The following is a 22,148-nucleotide window of genomic DNA, read 5'->3' as shown; positions in this document are numbered from 1 at the left end:
CTTTGCGTTTAGCCAGAACACACACCATCTATGTATTCCAAAGGGACTGCTCTTTGCAATGTCCTGGTCTGCTCTACAATTATCCCCAACATCCCCTTCCTTTTCTGCAGCACCTTCCTGTGCAAGAGCAAGAAATGCAACACCTTCCCTCCTTCCTTTCCACCATCTAGGACTCTACACACACCTTCCAGGTGGAGCGGATATTTACTTGTATTTTTTTCAATATACCATATTCACTGCTCACAGTGTAGTCTCCTCTAGACTGGGGAAAAGCACAGATTGAGTAGATGGAGAGAAACAAACGAATGGTCACAGATTTAAAGTAATGAGGCAAGGAAGCAATAGTCACACGTGGAAAAACCTTCAGGCAATGAGTAGTTAAGGTCTGGAGTTTATTGCCCGAGTATTAGGTGGAAACAGGTTCAATCAAGGCATTCAAAATGAAATTAGACTCATCTGAAAAGGAAGAATCTGCAGGGTTATGGGGTGACGGTGAACTGCTCTTTCAGAGAGCCAGTGCAAACATGGTGGGCCGATGGCTTCCTTCTGCGCTGTAACAATTCTGTGACTGAATCATCTGCCTAATTTAGCCTTAAAAAGACTCCCGACTTGGATTTCAGTAAAATAAAGGGCATCACGTTACTTGCCCGTAAGTCTACCTGACAGTACGCCCGGATTATTTTACTGGGACAAAGGTGGAGACAATGGCAGCAGACTGTGAGTTAACAGTGGATAAACTGTGAGTCACCAATGTCCCAGAGAAACATTGAGAATGTCAAGTTTTAAACAGTTACACTTTAAACTGCCCGTTTACTTCCAAGGTAAAAGTGAGTTGTGGTCTCAAGGATAATAATCAGTCTTGACTAGGACACAGTGCCCATGTGATTTAGATTGGCATGGTGATAAGATCCAAGATGGGAAAGGTACAGAGGGAGCTATTGTGATATTGGGTTGCAGTCTTTCTTAAAATATCACAGAGACGTTAGTCTGCCTGGGTCCTGGAGAGAGAGAACAGCTCAAGGCCAAATGTCTTCATAGTCCACTGCTTTGGAATGCAGGTGGAAGCTCGTGTTTGGATCAAAAAGACTAAATTCACGAAGAGTTAAAACAAAACAGAAGGATTCAACTCATTTAGGCTAGAAAGGCGATCTCCTGTAACATTCTTACCATGAAGGACAGTTTGGGGATTCGAACTTACTCGAATGAAAAAGAACAGAATATTGCTGAAAAAGAGACATGTCAAAGCTTTTCATCTTGTACAAATCAGAACAGATACAAGAATATCAAATTACAAAGGGAACAATAATTTATGAGAAAAGGGTGCTGATTGGTGGGCAAGTGGACCCTGATTGGTTGAGCGGTTGCCAACAAGAATGCACCAGGGAGCAATTAACTCCAAGCTTTTGTTTAAATTCAAAAGAGGCAAGTCAATTGTGTTTGTTCAAAGTGTTGCCATGGGGAATGCACCAGGGAACAGTTGTCTCCCATGTTCTTTTTTAATTGAAAGAGGGCACTGTCTGGACATATTCTTTACCTTTGCAGAGCTCTGCGTATTAGCCCTAAGACGCATAGGTGAGCCACATTGCGAACCCGACTGAGAATCTTAAATTGGTTGTTAGTGTAATTCCTAGTACACTTGGGATTGTTCAAGTGTGGAATCACATCCAACATTGGTCACTACGTTCTGGAGTTTTGCAAGCCTGGATTGGTTAAGTACAACCAGTATCCTGCCTTTGGTGGACAGTGAGATATTGTGTTATTTGACATTACCTCTTAGGGGGTCCTCAAGCCCCCCCACCCTCACCTCACCTCTTAAGCGCAGACACCCTTGGGCCCAATCCCTGGCATGTGCAACCTGACAACTAGGCACTGACAGTCTGGCAGCCTGGTAGTGTCCCTGACAGAGCCACACAGCGAGGTGGCACTATCCAGCTGCCTAGGTGTCAGTACCAAGGTGCCAGACTAGCAGTGCCAAGGTGTCAGCAGGAGTGCTGGCATACCACCCTCCCCAGAGGCAGACCATCTGGGGGCCTCTGATGGCTTGTGAATGACTGTTTGATACAGTCATGGAATGTACTGCCTACATACCTGACATCTTACCAGCACTGAAATCTATGTATCACATTACTCATTCTTATTTGGCTTGGTGGCATCCCATTAGTGGAGAAGACCGTTTGAGTTGCTACTGCATGTTAGCAGAGTAATATGGCTAGCTCCATCTGTTACTCAGATTTTTGAGATTCCTTACCAGGGTAATCTGAGGTCCACTGGGCACTTTTCAGGGCTGAAGGCTACCGCTTTATGGGGAGGGCAGTGGCGTAGTGGTATTGTCGCCAAACTAGTAATCCAGAGACCCAGGGCAAGATCTGGGGACCAGGGTTTAAATCGCAGCACGGCAGATGTTGAAACTTCAATCCAATAAATCTGGGATTAAAAGTCTAATGATGACCATGAAACTCTTGTTGATTATCATAAAAGCTCCATCTGGTTCAATTATCCTTCAGGGATATGCCTGGCCTACACGTAACTCCAGATCGACAGCAATGTGGTTGATTCTTAAATGGAGGGCTGTCAGCGACATCCCTACACCACGAATGAATTTTTAAAAATATAAGTTTGTGTGATACATAGTCAGCAGTGATACCTTTTTAAATATGTCTGTGCCCAATTCTCCAGAGGTCCGGGAATTAACGCCTATGCCTGGGAGACCTCGCCATGGCACTGTTTAATACTGGCCCAGATGGTTGGGCTCTGGGCAGGGTAGTACGCTGGCACTCCTTTTTTTAAAGTAAATTTAGAGTACCCAATTAATTCTTTTCCAATTATGGGACAATTTAGCGTGACCAATCCACCTATCCTGCACATTTTTGGGCTGTGGGGGCGAAACCCACGTAAACATGGGGAGAATGTGCAAACTCCGCATGGACAGTGACCCAGAGCGGGATTGAACCTGGGACCTCGGCGCCATGAGGCAGCAGGGCTAACCCACTGCGTACGCTGGCACTCCTGATGATGACACCTGGGCACCTTGGCCATGCCAGTCTGGAACTTTGGCACTGACACCCAGGCAACCTGGCTGTGCCACCCTAGCCAGGTTGCACTGTCAGGAACACTGCCATGGTGCCCAGGTGCCAGGTTGCCCATGCTAGGTATCGGGCCCAGAGGTGCCCTGCCACTAAGAGGTGGGATGAGTGGGGGTGCTTGTGGACCCCCTAAGAGGTAAGTTGGGATGGCATTTAAAAATGGCACTGCGATCTCGGCAGCAAGTGTGGCCTCGATGGGTGTGCCCCGCCAAGACCAAAAAAACCCCAAGACGCTGTTTGATAGCGGGGTCTTTCTCGCCGCCTGCACCCAAAACCAGACTGGTTTTTTTTAAAAACACATTTTATTCAAACTTGTATCAAAGTCGGTTACAGCAAGTAAACACCCTGGGAAACCTTCTGCCCAACAATCAACTATTCAGTTTGTACAGATTTTTCTCCTTTTTCACCCCCCGCTCCCCATCATCCACCCCCCTGCGACGAACAGCTCCTCAAACACGGCAACAAACATTCCCCACCTTTTCTCAAACTCCCCTGCTGAGCCCCTTAACTCATACTTTATCTTCTCTAACCGTAGGAAGTCATACAGGTCACCCAACCAGGCTGCTACCCCCGGTGGCGATGCCGACTGCCACTCCAGCAAAATTCATCGCCGTGCAATCATAAGAACATAAGAACATAAGAACTAGGAGCAGGAGTAGGCCATCTGGCCCCTCGAGCCTGCTCCGCCATTCAATTAGATCATGGCTGATCTTTTGTGGACTCAGCTCCACTTTCCGGCCCGAACACCATAACCCTTAATCCCTTTATTCTTCAAAAAACTATCTATCTTTACCTTAAAAAAGTCAGATAGGCGAAGGCCAAGACATCGGCCTTCCTCCTCTCCATGAGCTCCGGCTTCTCTGAATCCCCAAATATCGCCACCAAAGGGTCCTAGTCCACCACCTCCTCTAATACCCTGGCTAAGACCGCGAACACTCCCGCCCAGAATCTTCCCAATTTTTCACAACCCCAAAACATGTGCGCATGATTCGCTGGCCCCCGCCCACACCTCTCACACTCATCTGCTACCCCCTGAAAGAACCCACTCATTCTCGCCCAAGTCATTTGCACCGTGTACACAACCTTAAACTGTATCAGGCTCATCCCTGCACAAGAGGAGGTCTTGTTTACCCTTCGCAGTGCCTCACTCCATACTCCCAATTGATCTCCATTGCCAACTCCGCTTCCCATTTCTCCTTGGTCTTCACCATCCGCTTGCCTCCTTGCTCCCCCAGCTACTTATATATATATCCCCTACTCTTCCCTCCCCTTCCGCATCCGTAAGCAGCAGACGCTCCAGCAGGGTGTATCACAGCAATCTAGGGAACCCCTTCCAGACCTTTCGTGCAAAGTCCCTAATCTGTAGATACCTGAACTCACTACCCCTCGGCAGCTCTACCCTCTCCTTAGCTCCTCCAGACTGGAAAAACCTTCCTCCAAATACAAATTCCTCACTTTGACCAGTCCCACTTTCCTCCATCTCCTGTATATACTATCCACCCCCTGGCTCAAACCCATGATTGTCGCACAGCGGCGTTAGCACTGACATCCCTTCCATCCTAAAATGCCTCCTCAGCTGATTCCATATCGTCACCGTGGACTGCACCACTGGGCTCCCTGAATACCTGCTTGGAGCCATTGGCAATGCTGCCATGACCATAGCACCCAAACTAGACCCTTTACAAGATTCCTCCTCCATCCTAACCCACTCCACCCTTTCTCCTTCCCACTACTGCTGCACCACATTCGCCACCCAATAATAATGAAGCAAGTTTGGCAATGCCAACCCCCTCTGCTGCCTCTGCAGCAGGGTCGTCCCCACCCTCGGCACCTTCCCCGCCCATACAAAGTCAAAGATGATTGTGTCCACTTTCCGAAAAAGGGCCTTTGGTATAAAGATCGGGAGAGCTTGAAAGATAAACAAGAACCGCGGCAGAATATTCATTTTCACCACTTGGACCCTCCCCGCCAACGTTAAGTGCAGTGTATCTCACCTCTTAAGATCCTCTCTGGCCTCCTCCACCAGTTTCATAAAGTTCCACTTATGGAGCCCATCCATTCCCTGAGTCACCAAATACCTAAACTTACCCCTCGCTACCGTAAATGGCATGCCCCCTAAATTAGCCCTCTGTGCCAGCTCATTCACCGGGAATACCTTGCTTTTCCCTACATTCAGCTTGTATCCTGAGAACCCTCCAAACCTTCCCAACAGGCCCTTAATCCTTCCTGTACTCTTAAACGGATCCGAAACATATAGCAAGAGGTCATCAGCATAGAGCGACACCCGATGATCCCTCTGTCCCCTTATTATCCCCTGCCATTCTCTCGACCCCGTGAGAGCCATCGCCAATGGCTCCATGGCCAGCGCAAACAGCAGTGGCGACAGCGGGCACCCCTGCCTTGTACCTCTGTGTAAGTCAAAGCTTTGTGAGCTCATATCATTCGTCCTCACCCTCGCTCTTGGCACCACATACAGCAACCGCACCCATGCAACAAATCATGGCCCAAACCCAAACCTTCCCAAAACTTCGAACAAGTACCTCCACTCCACCTGATCAAATGCTTTCTCCACATACATGGACACCACCATCTCCGGTACCAGAGCTCTCGACAGATTCATCACCACATTCAACAGCCATCTTATATTACTCGCGAGCTGCCTGCCCTTCACGAAGCCTGTTTGATCTTCTGCAACCACCCCGGTACACAATCCTCCATCCTCCCCGCCAACAACTTAGCCAATACTTTCACATCCATGTTCAGTAGTGATATGGGTCTATACGACCCACATTCCACCGGATCGTTCCATTTTTTTGGGATTAGTATGATTACGGCCTGCTTCATCGTCTCCAGCAACTTCCCCTTCTCCAGTGCTTCATTAAACGACCCAACAGATGTGGTGCCAGGTCCGCCGCAAATTCCTTATAAAATTCTGCCGGGTACCCATCCGGCCCAGGGGCCTTCCCCGAATTCAACCCCTGATACTATCCAGCACCTCCCTCAGCACCAGGAGCTCCTCCAACACCTGCCTGTTTCCACCACCTGCAAAATTCCAGCTCGTCCAGAAACTACCCCATGTCCCCCTCCTCTCCTCCTGGGTCTACCTCAAAGTCCCTGGTGATACTCTCTAAATGCCTCATTTATCTTCCCTGACTCTGACACCACATCCGCAGCCCAGATCTTCCATATTTCCCTGGACGCAGCTTGCCTCCGCAGCTGATGCGCCAGCATGTGGCTCGCCTTCTCCCCATACTCATATGCACCCCTCTTGCCCTACGCAGTTGCCCTACCGCCCTCCCCATTGTCAGCCTGTCAAACTGCCCCAGCAACTTTTTCCTGCTCGCCAATCCCTCCACGGTGGGCACCCTCGAATATTCCCTGTCCACCTCCACTATCTCACTCACTAGACGGTCATGTTCCACCCTCCTTTCCTTATTCGCACGAACCGTAAATGAGATAATTTCTCCCCGGACCACTGCCTTCGGTGCTTCCCAAAAAATGTCCGCGACACGTCCCCATTATCCCTAATCGCCAACCGCACCGTATCACAAAAACCTCCGTCCGCCAACAACCCCGAGTCAAACCTCCACCCTGGCTTCTGCTCTCGTCCCTTACTGAATCGAATATCCAGCCAGCGGGGTGCATGGTCCGAGATAACTATCTCCACATACTCTGCCCCCTCCACCCCAACCAAAATCTCCCGACTCACTACAAAGTAATCAATCCTCGAATACACCTTATAGACGTGTGAAAAGGAATACTCCCTTCCCACTGGGTTCGGAAAGCACCATGGATCCACCATACTCATCCTTTCCATAGACATCCCCAGCTCCCTTGCCATTCGTACCCTACCCATCGACCTGGGGCTCGATCTATCCACCCTCGGCTCCAGGACACAGTTAAAATCTCCTCCCATGATCAACTGGTACGTGGCCAAATCCGGGATTGCTGCCAGAAACCCCCTCATAAAACCCACATCATCCCAATTCGGGGCATACACATTTACCAACACTACCGGTGCCCCTTCCAATATCCCACTCACAATCACATATTTCCCACCTGGATCCCTCACCTCCTTCGCACTCACAAATCCCATTTTGTTTGCTCACCCCTCGATTTCAAATCAAACCCAAGTGAAAAACTGCCCGACCCACCCCTTCCTTAACTTAACTTGGTCCTTCACACGGAAGTGTGTCTCCTGCAAAAAAAACAACCCCCACTTTCAAGTTCCGGAGGTGCGCAAACACCCGCGACTTTTTAACCGGCCCATTCAGTTCCACGTTACCAACTTTACCAGAGGCTTGTGCCTCCAATCCCCTCTACCGCCCATCATCTTCCCCACTTAACTCCAGCCCTTTTAATTCCACTCTGTACCTAGCCCAGAGACTCTGTTTTTTGCACGTTAAATCGCGCGCCTTGATCTTTCTAGAGTTAACAGTTGCAGTGAGGAAAAAAAAATGAGGGGAAACAGCTTGAAAAACATTAGGGCTGTGGGTTTGCTGCTGAAGGGAACATAATCAAGGGTAAAACGCAGAAAGAGGGCAAAGTGATGGTAGTTGTTGATTATTTCTGGGTGAGACAACAAAACCATGAGTCTTTAGCATTGAGTGAAACAACGTCTTCATGCTCTCGCTGTAGGATCTGCAGCAGAAGATCAGTGTTTCAGCCAAAAACTGCAAGATCATTGCAGATTACGATCACTGATCTGAAGTAAATTAAATAAGAAAATAAATAAGGTTATATAATAGAATTCACAGTGCAGAAGGAGGCCATTCGGCCCATCGAGTCTGCACCGGCTCTTGGAAAGAGCACCCTACCCAAGGTCAATACCTCCACCCTATCCCCATAACCCAGTAACCCAACCCAACACTAAGGGCAATTTTGGACACCCAGGGCAATTTATCATGTCCAATCCACCTAACCTGCACATCTTTGGAATGTGGGAGGAAACCGGAGCACCCGGAGGAAACCCACGCACACACGGGGAGGATGTGCAGACTCCGCACAGACAGTGACCCAAGCCAGAATCGAATCTGGGACCCTGGATCTGTGAAGCAATTGTGCTATCCTAATCTAAGATCAACCTAACCTACACCCCTTCAATTTACTGCTCTCCATGTGCCTGTCTAAGAGTCGCTTAAATGTCCCTAATTACTGACTCCACGACTTCTGCTGGCAGTGCATTCCAAACACCCACCACTCTCTGTGTAAAGAACCTTCCTCTGATATCTCCCCTATACCTTCCTCCAATCACCTTAAAATTATGTCCCCCTCATGACAGCCACCCTGGGGAAAAGTCTCCAGCTATCCACTCTATCCATGTCTCTCATCACCTTGTACACCTCTATCAAGTCACCTCTCTGCTTTCTTCGCTCCAGTGAGAAAAGCCCTAGCTCCCTCAACCTTTCTTCATAAGACATGCCCTCCAGTCCAGGCAGCATTCTGGTAAATCTTCTCTGTACCCTCTCCAAAGCATCCAGATCCTTCCTATAATGAGGTGGCCAGAACTGGACACAATATTCCAAGTGTGGTCTAACTCGAGTTTTATAAAGCTGCAGCAAAACCTCGCGGTTCTTAAACTCAATCCCCCGTTAATGAAAGTCAACACACCATACGCCTTCTTAACAACCCTATCAACCTGGGTGGCAACTTTGAAGGACCTATGTACGTGGACCCCAAGATCTCTCTGTTCCTCCACACTTCCAAGAATCCTGCCTTTAACCCTGTATTCAGCATTCAAATTTGACCTTCCAAAATGAATCACTTCACATTTATCAAGATTGAACTTCATCTGCCACTTTTCAGCCCAGCTCTGCATCCTGGCAATGTCGTGTTTTAACGTGCAACAACCCTCAACACTATCTACAACTCCCCCAACCTTCGTGTCTTTGGCAAACTAACTAACCCACCCTTCCACTTCCTCATCCAAGTCATTTATAAAAACTACAAAGAGCAGAAGTCCCAGAACAGATCCTTGCGGGACATCGTTGGTCACCGACCTCAAGGCGGAATACTTTCCATCCACTACCACTCGCTGTCTTCTTTCGGCCAGCCAATTCTGTATCCAGACAGCCAAATTTCCCTGTAACCCATCCCAGAAAATAAGCTATCAACTACGATACAACAGGGCAGCACGGTGGCGCAGTGTGTAGCACTGCTTCCTCACAGCGCCGAGGTCCCAGGTTTGATCCCGGCCCTGGGTCACTGTCCGTGTGGAGTTTGCACATTCTCCCCGTGGTTGCGTGGGTTTCGCTCCCACAACCCAAAGATGTGCAGGCTAGGTGGATTTACCATGCTAAATGGCCCCTTAATTGGAAAAAATGAATTGGGTACTCTAAATTTATATTTTAAAAAACTACGATACAACAAATTGAGGAAAGTAGATAAGACACAAACTGAGGTTTGGTGATGGGACTTGTGATAATAATAATCTTTATTAGTGTCACAAGTAGGCTTACATTCACACTGTAATGAAGTTACTGTGAAAATCCGCTAGTTGCCACACTCCGGCGCCTGTTCGGCTACATTGAGGGAGATTTCAGAATGTCCAATTCAAGGGCAGCACAGTGAAACAGCGGTTAGCATTGCTGCTTCATGGCGCTGAGGTCCCAGGTTCGATCCCGGCCCTGGGTCACTGTCCGTATGAAGTTTGCACATTCTCCCTGTGTTTGCGTGGGTTTCACCCCCACCACCCACAGATGTGCAGGGCAGGTCGATTGGCCACGCTAAACTGCCTCTTAATTGGAAAAAATTAATTGGGTACTCTAAATTTATAATTAAAAAAAAAGAATGCCCAATTTACCCAACAAGCACGTCTTTCGGGACTCGTGGGAGGAAAATGGAGCACCTGGACTGAACCTACGCCGACTCAGGGAGAATGAGTAGACTCTGCACAGAAAGTGACCCAAGCTGGGAATCAAACCTGGGACCCTGGCACTGTGAAGCAACCGTGCTACCCGATAATAAGTTGCTTAGAAATATATATCGCCATGAACAGCTTTGGAGATATTACCAAGCCAGCAGTTAGAGAGGGAGGCATAACACTGAGACAAGGACCATACTTAAATCTGTAGTTGGGGTTATGTCATAGGCCAGAATTTCGAAGAGATAAATAAATGAAATTTCTAAAAAGAGTGGTCAGTAGTTTATGGAGTCAGGATACGGTAAGCTAAGCAAATTTTCAAGAAGAAATATGCCAGTTATATGGGAGATTGCAACAATTGCATAACATACAAGTACAGAGAAAGTCACACGGCTGGAAGAAGATGGGAGGATTACGGTCTGAAAGGCCACCTTGTCATTGAGAAATAACAGTCAGATTAGAAATAAAGGCAAGAAATTGTGGATACGTTTGGGTACTGATGAGAGCATGGAAACGTTTTAGCTAATGGACTTTTTTTTAGACTGGAAAGAGGTTTGTGCTGGGGCCCTTGCTTTTCCTGATATATAATGATGAAGACCTCTGTGTACAGGGTGCAATTTCAAAATCTGCAAATGGTACAAAAATTGGGAGCATTGTGGACTGTGAGGATGATAGCGCAGAACTTTGTAAGAACACAGACCAGTTGCTGAAATGGGCAGGTTAAGTAAAGATAAAATTCAAGACGGAGAAACATGAATTGATTCAGTTTGGCAGAAAGAACAGAGAGAGACAATGCAAAGTAAAGGGTAGAAACTCTTGAAGTGGTTTCAGGAGCAGACGGACCTGGGTGTATATGTGCATAGGTCAGTGAACGTGGCAGGTCAGGTTGAGAAAACAGATAATAAAGCACAGTGTCCTAGGCTTTATTAGAAGGGGCGTGGAGTACAGTGCAAGGAGGTTATGTCAAACATCTGTAAAACATGGGTTCGGTCTCTATTGCAGGACTGCATCCAGATCGGAGCACCACGTGAAGGCAGAAAGGATTCACAGAATGGTTCCAAGAATGAGAAACTTCAGTTATAAAGATTGGAATAATTGCGACTGTCTTCCTTCAAGAAGCTGGAAAGGAAATTGGATAGAGGTATTCAAACACAGTGGGTATGGGAAAACTGTTCCGGCTAGTGCATGGAACGTGAATGAAAGAGCACAGATTAAGTTAATTGTCAAAAGAGCAGCACGGTGGCACAGTGGTTCGCATTGCTGCCTACGGCGCTGAGGACCTGGGTTCGAATCCCGGCCTTGGGTCACTGTCCGTGTGGAGTTTGCACATTCTCTCCGTGTCGGTGTGGGTTTCTCCCCCACAACCCAAAGATGTGCAAGGTAGGTGGACTGGCCACGCTAAATTGCCCCTTAATTGGAAAAAATAATTGGGTACTCTAAATTTATAAAAAAAGTTTAATTGTCAAAAGAAGCAATGAAGATATAAGGAGAAACTTTTTTCACACTGAGTGGTTAAGATCTGGCATATGCTGCCTGAGTTTGCGGTGGAGGCAGGTTCAATTGAGACATTCAAGAGGGAATTGGTTTATTATTTGAAAAGAAGAATGTGCAGGGTAACGGAAAAGGCAGGGCAATGGCATTAAGTAAACTGCTGATGTGGAGAGCCAGTGGAGCCACAATGGGCTGAATGGCCTCCTTCTGTGCTTGACAATTTGGTGCTCCTGGCTGTATATTCAAGCCGTTATTCAAAACTGGTCTGGAAGATCCCATATACTTTACCAAGCTGCGTGTAGCAGCACAGACGCTTGCCAGAGGCACCCAGGCATTTAAGAAGCCTGATGCTGAAAGATCAAGCAACGGTTTCTACCCTATCAATTAAATGACACCCCCTGAAGCACCAAATTTAACTACAATGCCCTCCATTAGGATAAATCTTCCAAACATGCTGCACAGCATTTGAACAGCAGGGGAAAGAGCAGCACACAGAAAATGGGTGAAGAACTAAGGAAGCAAAAAGAAGGGTAAAGAAAAGTAAAGCTCAATAGTGTGGTACTAAGATCCAGGCATGGGAGAAGGGGAAGAGCATACCATTCCACTAACATCCTTCTGGAACTGAATAAATTGATATGTTTAATCTGAAATCAAATTAATGACCAAACTGCAAATGTTAGGATCAAGATTTAAAGGGGATGTGAAGGAAACACTTTTTTACACATAGGGTAGTGGGCGTGTGGAACTTGCTGCTTGAAAGGGGGGTGGAGGCAATGATCCTCATATAATTTAAGGAGTATTTAGATGTGCACTTGCGATCCCAAAGCACCTAAGGCTGTGGGAAATGGGATCAGTGATTGTTTTTGACCAATGCAGCATGGTAGCACAAGTGAATAGCACTGTGGCTTCACAGCACCAGGTTCCAGATTTGTTTCCCCGCTGGGTCACGTGCGGAGTCTACACGTTCGCCCCGTGCCTGCGTGGGTTTCCTCCGGGTGCTCCGGTTTCCTCCCACAGTCCAAAGACGTGAAAGTTAGGTGGATTGGTCATGCCAAATTGCCCTTAGTGTCCAAAAAGATTAGGAGGGGTTATGGGTACGGGTGTAGGGTGGCAGTGAGGGCTTAAGTGGGTCGGTGCAGACTTGATGGGCCGAATGGCCTCCTTCAGCACTATGTTCCATGTTCTAACGCAGACTTGATAGGCCAAAGGGCCTGTTCGGTGTAGTATGACTCTGAAACTGGAGCGATTTAGTAGCATACTATGATTAATATGGGTACTTAGTACCACTGACATTAATGATACTTGCAACTGGGTTGAGACTTGGTGCCTTTCTTGGTTTAACAGTACAATGTTTTTTGGCTATTATTTGGGTGGAATACTGGTTGGTTAGTTATGAAAATGATAAAACACGAGTTCTTAAGAAGCCAACTGGGCTGATATATAGGATGACTGGAGGGCTGGACTTTGTATACCAATTATCTTCTACATTACTTCATCAATGATTAATATAGAAATCAATTTAATTCCACATACTCACAGTTGGCACACACACACACAAACATTTGGATACATTTCTGCTCTGAAATTTGAATCTATACTCAAAGAAAATGCTCAACGATCTGTTTGTAAAAAAAAAAGATACAACTGAGCTCAAGATCAACCCAATCTATGAGATTTTGAAATGGAATTTGCTTCCCCGCCGCATTCGTGTACATACAAGCAGAGAGAGGCTGGGGTTTCAGTATTTATTGTGTTCTTCTGATATAGAAGCCTCCACTTGACATCAATGGTTGGACTCAAATTTAGATGAATTCTCTCCACCACATCCACAGTGAGTATGTGGAATAGATTCCTGGTTGAATTCGTTTTTAAAAAAGATGCAAGAATATCTGACTAGAATCAAATGATCAAAAGATTTGAATTACCATGTCAAAGCAGGCAAGTTGTAGTCTTCAAACTGGTGACAGATATAGCACCAGACAAGATGTAAGATCAGAGGCCATTACACAAATTTCCCTCAATTCACCTCGAGGAATGGGTGCCAGAAATTCTCTGAACCTTCCTTCAAGAAGTAACTGGGAGCAACCTATAGTGCAGCAGCTTATCTGTGCCTGTGTGCGTTGAGTTCTTCTTTCTTACTTGCATTTGGAGAATTCTGACTTTCTTTTTAGAATCTCAAATTAAAACGGAACTGAATGATTGCTATTAAGTTTTTGCTCACCTGGCTGATAATGAAAACAGACACAAGATAAATAGTTCTCTTTCAATACATCATTTATGTGACCATCTGAACCCCATTAAATGATGAATAAGCAACAGGGTTCATTCAGGAATGTTTTTTGTATAAATACTGTCCTTAATCGTAAATTACTAGATTTCAACATGCAACTTTAATTGGAGAGTATTTGCTCTAAAATTGGACTTTAAATAATACAAATAATTGAATAATAGAATTTTAAAGCAAAATTAGTTGATGCAGCTTGCTGGAGCTGGTACAGCAGAATCTGTCATTTGGATTGCACTATAGAATCCCCAAAGCTTTTCAATGCTGACATAAAGGCTTTTTAAAGGCCATGGTTAATGGATTGGTGGATACAGAATGGATTGTTCTGGCAGCTGTGTTTGTATTTGTGCACCTGGACAGGCGGGGGGGGGGGGGGGGGGGGGCGGTTTGGTTAAAAAAAAGAGAATGATTTACTCCGTGTTGATGAAGCGAACTTCGAGTAATCAAAGGACTATCTGTAGACTCTAGGTGTGGCACTTGGGTCAGACTGTAGTCTTACTCTGGTATCTGCTGAATACTTGATAATTAGCACGACACCAAAACAGGTTACAGAGTAGGCACGTTACTCCTAGGCATCGTTGGCAAAACTGAAGCATCGCTCTAGAATTGTCCAAATCACAATCTCTGCTCCAACCAGAGGCATTTTAATGAAATTGTAAATTCTCCTTACTGTATTGCTTCAAGGTTAATGTAAGCTTACCTGTGACAATAAAGATTATTATAATTGTCCGTTAATTGGAAAAAATTGGGTACTCAAATTTTTTTTTTAATGAAGTCAACAAGCCTCCATCTTCTAAATTTGAGTTTGTAGCAGTATAAAATGTATCCAATCAGAATTACTTTGACCAAGTGTGCTGTGAACCAACTTACTTTCTTGTTTTGATGGAAGATTGCTCTGCATCAGAAATCATTTTAATTGCTATGGAGTTTGCTACGATTGGCTATCGAATCCAGCATTCTCACAGAATAGAAAATACAGTACAATCCCTTGTGTGCTGAACAAAGTTGCCTTGCAAAATGCCTTTCAGCAGAAAGGTTTGTAGCATTTCATTCGATGCTCAAAAAACTAGGGGTGAAATTCACGTGTATTTCACCGAGGAAAATTTGCTAAGCAAATATCCAGCATAAAAAGTTGCACTAACTCCAACAGTATTTCTGCTGACAGAAACCTGCAGGCAGCAGTCTCGGGGTAGTGATTGGACAGTCTGTGGAGCCCATCTTTCCTATTGCCATTACAAAACCTGTTGATGCAAAAGGTATCCCACTGGGGTCTAGAGCGCAACCACCAGAGTCACATTTGTTTCTTCAAATGCATATCCTTGTCCAATTCACTTTGTAAACCAAAAGATCTAAAATTAGACTGTTAACCAAATAACCAATGAGGAGGAGGTCTGAAATGCTTCCAGCAAATACAACTCAATATCACAAATTAAATTTAAATCAGTACTTCGATCGAGCAACTATTTTGAGATAATTAGACAGAGACAGCATCTAATTTTTGAGAAGACCCCAGAATTTTGAACTTTCCTACACAATTTAATTGGAAAGTATTAAAGTGTTGACTGGATCATGATGCTTTTCAATGCAGATTCAGCTACACAAAACAACAAACTATTCACTGTTAATGAGAACGCCCAGTTGCACCAACTGCACATTGACCTAAAATATGCAGGATAAAACACAACTGAAGATGTATGAAACATTCTTCTGTATTTCCATATTTCAAATTTTTTTGTGCACTGATCAAGCGTTCAGGGAATAGAAAGCTTCCATTCTGGGGGCCAAATGTTATCAAGCTCCCAAATGGCCAGAGTGAAACATCTTTTTACCCAATGTTCAAAGGTGGTTTGGTGCACCACCTACTGGACCATTGCAAATTTTACCTTCCAGTCAGTGTACATTTTGCCACATAAAAGTAATATGCCTTTCCTCTCCAAAGTTCTTGAACATGTTCTCACTTCCCAGATTCATGCTCATCTTTCCCAAAACGCCATGTTTGAAACCCAACAATCAAAATGCCCATCCCGCCAAAGTACCGAAACAGCTCATGTCATAGACATAAATGACATATCAGGGACTGATAAAGATGGGGGAAATACAATAAGAAAGTAAGCAGCGGGAACATAAGAACTGACTGTTAAAGTTTCTATAGGTATGTAAAGAGAAAGGGATTGATAAAAACCAATATAGGCCTCTTGCAATCAGAAACAGAGGAATTCATCTCGGGGAACAAGGAAATGGCTGAGGAATGAAATTCGAACTTTGCTTCTGTCTTCACAGAGGAAGACAAGAATAACATACCGGAAGTTTTGAGAAATACAAGTTTTAGTGAATAGCTGAAGGAAATTAGTATTAATGGAGAAATGGTTTTGGAGAAATTAATGGGATTGAAGGCAGATATACCTTCAGGGACTGATGATCTTTCCCCCAGAGTACTTAAGGAAGTTGCTCTAGAAATAGTGGATCCATTGGTGGTAATTTTCCAAAATTCTTTGGACTCTGGAATGGTTCCTACAGATTAGAGGACAGCTCATATAACCCCGCTATTCATAAAGGGAGGTAGAGACAAAACAGGAACTATAGACCAGTGAGCCTAACATCGGTAGGACGTAAGTTGCCAGAATTCATTATCAAGGATGTAATAGCACAGAATTTGGAAAGCAGTGGTACAATCAGACACAGTCAGCATGCATTTACGAAATTACTTGACAAACCTACTGGAATTCTTTGAAGATGTAGCTAGAAGAGTTAACCAGGGAGACCATGGTTTATTTAGACTTTCAGATGGCTTTCGACAAGGTCTCACATAGCAGATTACTATCTAAAGCTAGCAGACAGGAAGCAAAAAGTTGGAATGAATGATTCTTTTTCCAATTGGCAGGCAGTGACTAGTGGGGTACAGCAGGTATGTGAGCTAGGGCCTCAACTGTTCACATTATATATTAATGATTTGGAGGTCGGAACTAAATGTAGTATCTCCAAATTTGCAGATGATACAAAGCTGGGTGGGAGGGTGAACTGAAGATGATGCAGAGATGCTTCTGCGGGATTTGGACAGGCTGAGTGAGTGGGCAGATGCATGGGAGGTGTAGTATAATGTGGATAAATATGAGGTTATCCACTTCAGTAGCAAAAATAGGAAGGCAGATTATGATTTGAATAAATTGAGAGAGGTGGATATTCAGCGAGATCTTGGTGTCCTCGTGCATCAGTCGCTGAAAGTAAGCGCGTAGGTACAGCAGGCAGTAAAGAAGGCAAATGGTATGTTGGCCTTCATGGCTCAGTTCCATTCATACCTATCTAATTGGAGCCAGAGAATTATCAATAATGCCTTCACTTCTCACTTGTGAATAGTTTCCTCTGGTGTCTTTAACGTTCTCTCATTGGTCCGCTCTTATTTTTCATCTACATGCATCATCGTCAGCTCGCTTGACTCCTTCCACAGTCTTTAAATTGTCAGATTGCTCTTCTGGCATCCAAACAAAGATTTGTTTCAATTAAATATTGGGAAGATTAAAGCAATTGTATGAGGATATGGGGGCAAAGCGGGAACAGGCGATTGAGTTGGATGATCAGCCATGATCACAGTAAATGGTGGAGCAGGCTCGAAGGGCCAAATTACCTACTCTTGCTCCTATTTTCTGCGTTTCTATGTAATTGTGTTTGGTCCCAACTCCAGACTCCCTTCTTGTCAATAACTACATCCTTCCCCCTGACAAGTACCTTTTAGGCTATATTAAATGGTTTGTAACTTTGGCACCATATTTGATCCAAATACAAGTTTTTGACCGCATATCCATGCCATCAGTAACACTGCCTAGTTTCACCTCTATAACATTACCCAACTCCACCCCTGCCTCAGCACACCATTGAAAACAGGATCCATGCTTTGTTACCTCCAGAGTTTTATGACTACACAAATGCACCCCTGGCCAGTGTCCCCATGGTAACCTCTTCTTACTGGAGGTCCTACAAATCTCTGCTGCCTGTATCCTAACTTAGGCCATCCTGTTGACTCATCGCCCCTGTGTTTTCGGACCTACAGTGGTTTCCAGTTGAGTAACATTTAAATTTTAAAACGATCGGCTTAGTTTTCAAATTCTTCCATGCCCTTTCCCTCATTATCTCGGTCACCTCCTCCAGCTGCATGATCCTCTGAGATATCTGCATTCCTTCAATTCTGGAATCTTGAGCATTCCTGATTTTCATTGTTCCACCATGGGTGACCATGCCTTCAGTTGTGATGACCATAAGCTGGGAATTGCGTCTCTACCTTGCTTTCCTCAAAACCTACTTCACTGACCTGGAACTCCCTTTGTAACAGAACCGTGGGTGCATTGACACCAGGTAATTGCAAGGCGGCAGCTCACCACCACCTTTTCCAGGGCAATTAACAATGAGCAACTAATTCGGGTCTAGCCAGAGACAGCCGGCGGGCCGGAGAATCGGTGGGGCACCGCGTGAATCGCGCCACGCTGCCCTGATGCCATTCTCGTGCCCGTGAAACAACGGGCGGGCGCACATGGTGCCAGGCCGCACGAAGAATCACCGCAAATGGCCGTAGCGGCGATCCTCCAGCGGCATTGCAATTCTCCGGCCCGGATGGGTCGCGCGAAAAATTCCAAGTCCCGCCGGCGCCATTCTAACATACTCTCGGCCGGCGGGACCTCGGGGTTGAAGGGTCCGGGGGCGGCCTGTGGCGGGGGCGGGTCCAACACCGAGGAGGCCCTCCGTAGTGGCCTGGCCCGCGATCGGGGCCCACCATTCGGCGGGCCGGCCTCTGGCTGCGGACCTCTTTTCTTCCGCGCCGGCTCATGGATCCCTGTGCCATTTGGCGTCAGGGCAGGCGCGGGGATGACAGCCAATGCACATGCACTAGTTGGCGTCAGCACAACTGCGCAAACCCCGCGACGCCGGGTCGACGCCGGCTCCCCCCAGAACCCAAGAATCAGTTTTCGGAACCGGCACCGGAGTAAAGTACTCCCGTTTTGGCGCCAGTGCCGGCACTCTGGCGCCGGACCAGAGAATCGCGTCCAGCGTCCATGAAAGAATTGTAAACGGTTTTGGTTATCTGCCATAATATCAACTTATGCAACCCAATGTCAAATTGCTTTGTAATGGCCCTGTGAAGAGCCTTGGGATGTTTTATTGAAATTAAAGGCACTATATACATGCAAGTTCTTGTTGGATCTCATGAGACATAATAAAGACTAAAAGTTTTGAAAAATGTTGGCTGCATTGTTTCACACATTACAACTGTGACTATACTTCAAAGTATTGTATTGACTATAAAGCTCTTTGGGACAACCTGAGCTTGTGAAAGTTACTATATAACTGCAAGTCTTTCTTCTTGTTTCATAGAAATCAGTGAAGATTTCCAGCAAGTGCACTGCTTGATTAAAAAAAATAGATATTCATGCGCAACATTAGTTTTGCTTGAATTGAGACATTCTGTGTAAAAATTGTGATACATCTCACCAATAACTGCATTGTTTTAACTTTTGGTAGGTAGTTTATTACGAAGCTTGCCCGAAAAGAACAAGCTGCTGTCCTTCCGAGGCCTATTTGGCAGCCATATAAATATCGAGTTAATGACCAACTGTTTGACATAGCACCACTTTTATCTGCATTGTAACAAGCAAGCCAAAGCCTGGCAAGTGATTTAATGTTTGGCCTCAAACAATGAAGAAAACAGTGTTCATTTAATTATGGGTATTTGGATTAAAAATGGGATTACTTAAATGGTTGGAGCAAACAGAAAGTTAAAAAAACAATCATTCAAGTCTTATCCTTCAAGGATCTTTTCTTTTCATGTAGCTGATAAGGCTGGAAGACTATTGATCAGCAATTTCAAGGCATCAGAGCTTTTAGTTTCACATGGAATGCAGTTTTGGTCTTTTCAACTTGGGAGTCTGGTTTCAATTAAAATGAACTTTGCTTGTAGGTCATCTTATAACCCACTGATAGCTTTGGGAATGTTTTTGTCTTTGGTAGACTGATGTTCCATTAACAACGTCCCTTGGCAAAAAATAAATCAGCAAAAATCACGCACAGCACGATACAAGTGATATTGCAATAATCATTAAGCAAAGAATGCTGTGAACTTTCGGTCAGTTCCTCCACAGAAGACTTAAAAAAGAAACGGAATGAAAGCAGCCCAGCTGTCAGATTACTGGAAATTCAGACTAGTGAAAACTTCCCTTGAACGAAAATGGGCACCCGAAGTGGCTGGCTATAAAATGAAGCTGTTCTGCAAGGTTGTCAGCAATGCGACCAGTGCCATGACAGTATCTTAATTGGAAACCCATCATGTCTATTCTTGATTTTCTTGTGGCCATTAAAAAAAATATAAAATACCATTCTGTAAATGTTTGTACCTACCCTGCAGCAAAAGATCAATATTGTATAACAAGTCATGGTGCTGAACCAGAAGATCATTAGAACTAGGAGGAGTAGGGGCGGCACATGGCACAGTGGTTAGCATTGCTGCCTACGGCGCTGAGGACCTGGGTTCGAATCCCAACCCTGGGTCACTGTCCGTGTAGAGTTTGCACATTCTCCCCGTGTCTGCGTGGGTTTCACCCCCACATCCCAAAGATGTGCAGTTCAGGTGAATTGGCCACGCTAAACTGCTCCTTAATTGAAAAAAAAATGGGTACTCTAAATTTAAAAAAAAGAAAATAGGAGGAGTAGGTCATTTGGCCCCTTGAGCCTGCTCTGATATTCAGTAAGATTTTGGTTGATTTGATTGTGGTCTTAACTCCATTTTCCTGCGAGCACCCCTTTGAATTGATCGAAGATCTGTCTTACTTAGCCTTGAATATATTCAATGAGTCAGCTCATTACGGATGAGAATTTCAAAGTTTAATAACTCAGAGAAAAAAAGCCTTCCTCATCTATCTTAGAAGGGAGACCCCTCATTTTTAAACTGTGCCTCCAAGCTCCAGACTCTCCTTAATGGGAAAAATCCTCCCAGCACCCACCCTGTCAAGTTTCAGAAGAATCTTGTTCGCCACACACGTGACAACGTGACCATCGCTCATTATATTTTAGCTAAACGTTCAACCTGTTCAACCTTTCGTCATAAGACGACCCTTTCACCCCAGGAATCAGCCGAATGAACCATCTCTAAATTACTTCCAATGCAAGTATATCCCTCCTTAAGTAAGAAGACCAAAACTGTACACACTACTCTAGATGCAATCTTACCAATGCCGTGTACAGTTGTAGCATCACTTTGCATTCCCCTTGCAATAAAGGTCAACTTTCCATTTGCTTTCCCAATCACTTGCTGGACCTGCATGCTTTTTTTTGTGATTTGTGTACCAGGACACCAGATCCCTCTGGATGACTGATTTCTGCTAACTCTACACTTAAATAATATTATGCTTTTCTATTCTTCCTGCCAAAGTATTAACACTCACACTTCCACACATTATACCTCATCTACCAAATTCTTGCTCATTTACACACCCACGTCCCAGTTTGCTTTCCTATCCATCTTAGCTAATTTAGCAATTATCTAAGTCATTAATATGGATTGCAAATAGTTAAGGCTCCAGCTCACCCTGGTGACACACCATTAGTTACAGTCTGCCAACCTGAAAATGACCCATTTATCTCTATGCTCTGCTTCCTGTTAGCTAAACAATTCTCTAATCATGCTAATCCACCCCAACACCTTGAGCTCTTCTCTTGTACAATACCTTTTATGTGGCACCTTATTGAATGCCTTTTGGAATTTGAAATACACCATGTTTACTGGTGCTCCATTACTCACCCTGCTTATTACTTCCTCAAAGAACTCAACTAGTTTATCAAACACAACTACCCTTTCACAAAACCATGTTGACTCTGCCAGAATGTATTATTGGGAAGGCAGTGGCATAGTGGTATTTTCTTTCTTTAAAAATAAATTTAGAGTATCCCATTATTTTTTTTTCCCAATTAGGGGTCAATTTAGCGTGGCCAGTCCACCTATCCTGCACATCATTTGGGTTGTGGGAGTGAGACCCATGCAGACACTGGGGGAATGTGCATACTCCACATGGACAGTGACCCAGGGATGGGATTGCCATAGCGGTATTTTCACTGGACTAATAATCCAGAGACCCAAGTTAATGCTCTGGGGGCCCAGCTTCAAATTCCACCATGGTAGATGATGAAATATTAATTCAATAAAAAGAAAATCTGAAATTAAAAATCCAATGATGATCACGAAACTACAGTTGATTGGCATAACAGCCCATCTGGTTCACTAATGTCCCCTCGGGAAAAATATCTGCCATCTTTACTTGTCCTGTTGACATGACAGACCTATCAGAGGTGGCAGCATAGTAGAACAAGGACAGGAATTATTTGCCCTGACAACCCCAATAAGGTTAAGGGGGGGGGGGATTGTTGGGTTACGGGCATAGGGTGGATATGT

At 45.0% G+C, this 22,148-nt stretch overlaps 1 protein-coding gene across 8 annotated transcripts in view; it reads right to left on the bottom strand.

Moving 5' to 3' along the window:
* Positions 1–22,148, bottom strand: part of LOC119966444 (sickle tail protein homolog) — a 764,531-nt gene that overhangs the window by 434,420 nt on the left and 307,963 nt on the right. The gene's annotated exons all lie outside the window — the stretch shown is intronic.

The sequence above is a fragment of the Scyliorhinus canicula genome, chromosome 5 (assembly GCF_902713615.1).
Source record: "Scyliorhinus canicula chromosome 5, sScyCan1.1, whole genome shotgun sequence".
NCBI classification, from domain to species: domain Eukaryota; kingdom Metazoa; phylum Chordata; class Chondrichthyes; order Carcharhiniformes; family Scyliorhinidae; genus Scyliorhinus; species Scyliorhinus canicula.
The sequence above is the reverse complement of the archived record's forward strand: the minus strand, read 5'-3'. Positions and strand labels throughout refer to the sequence as shown.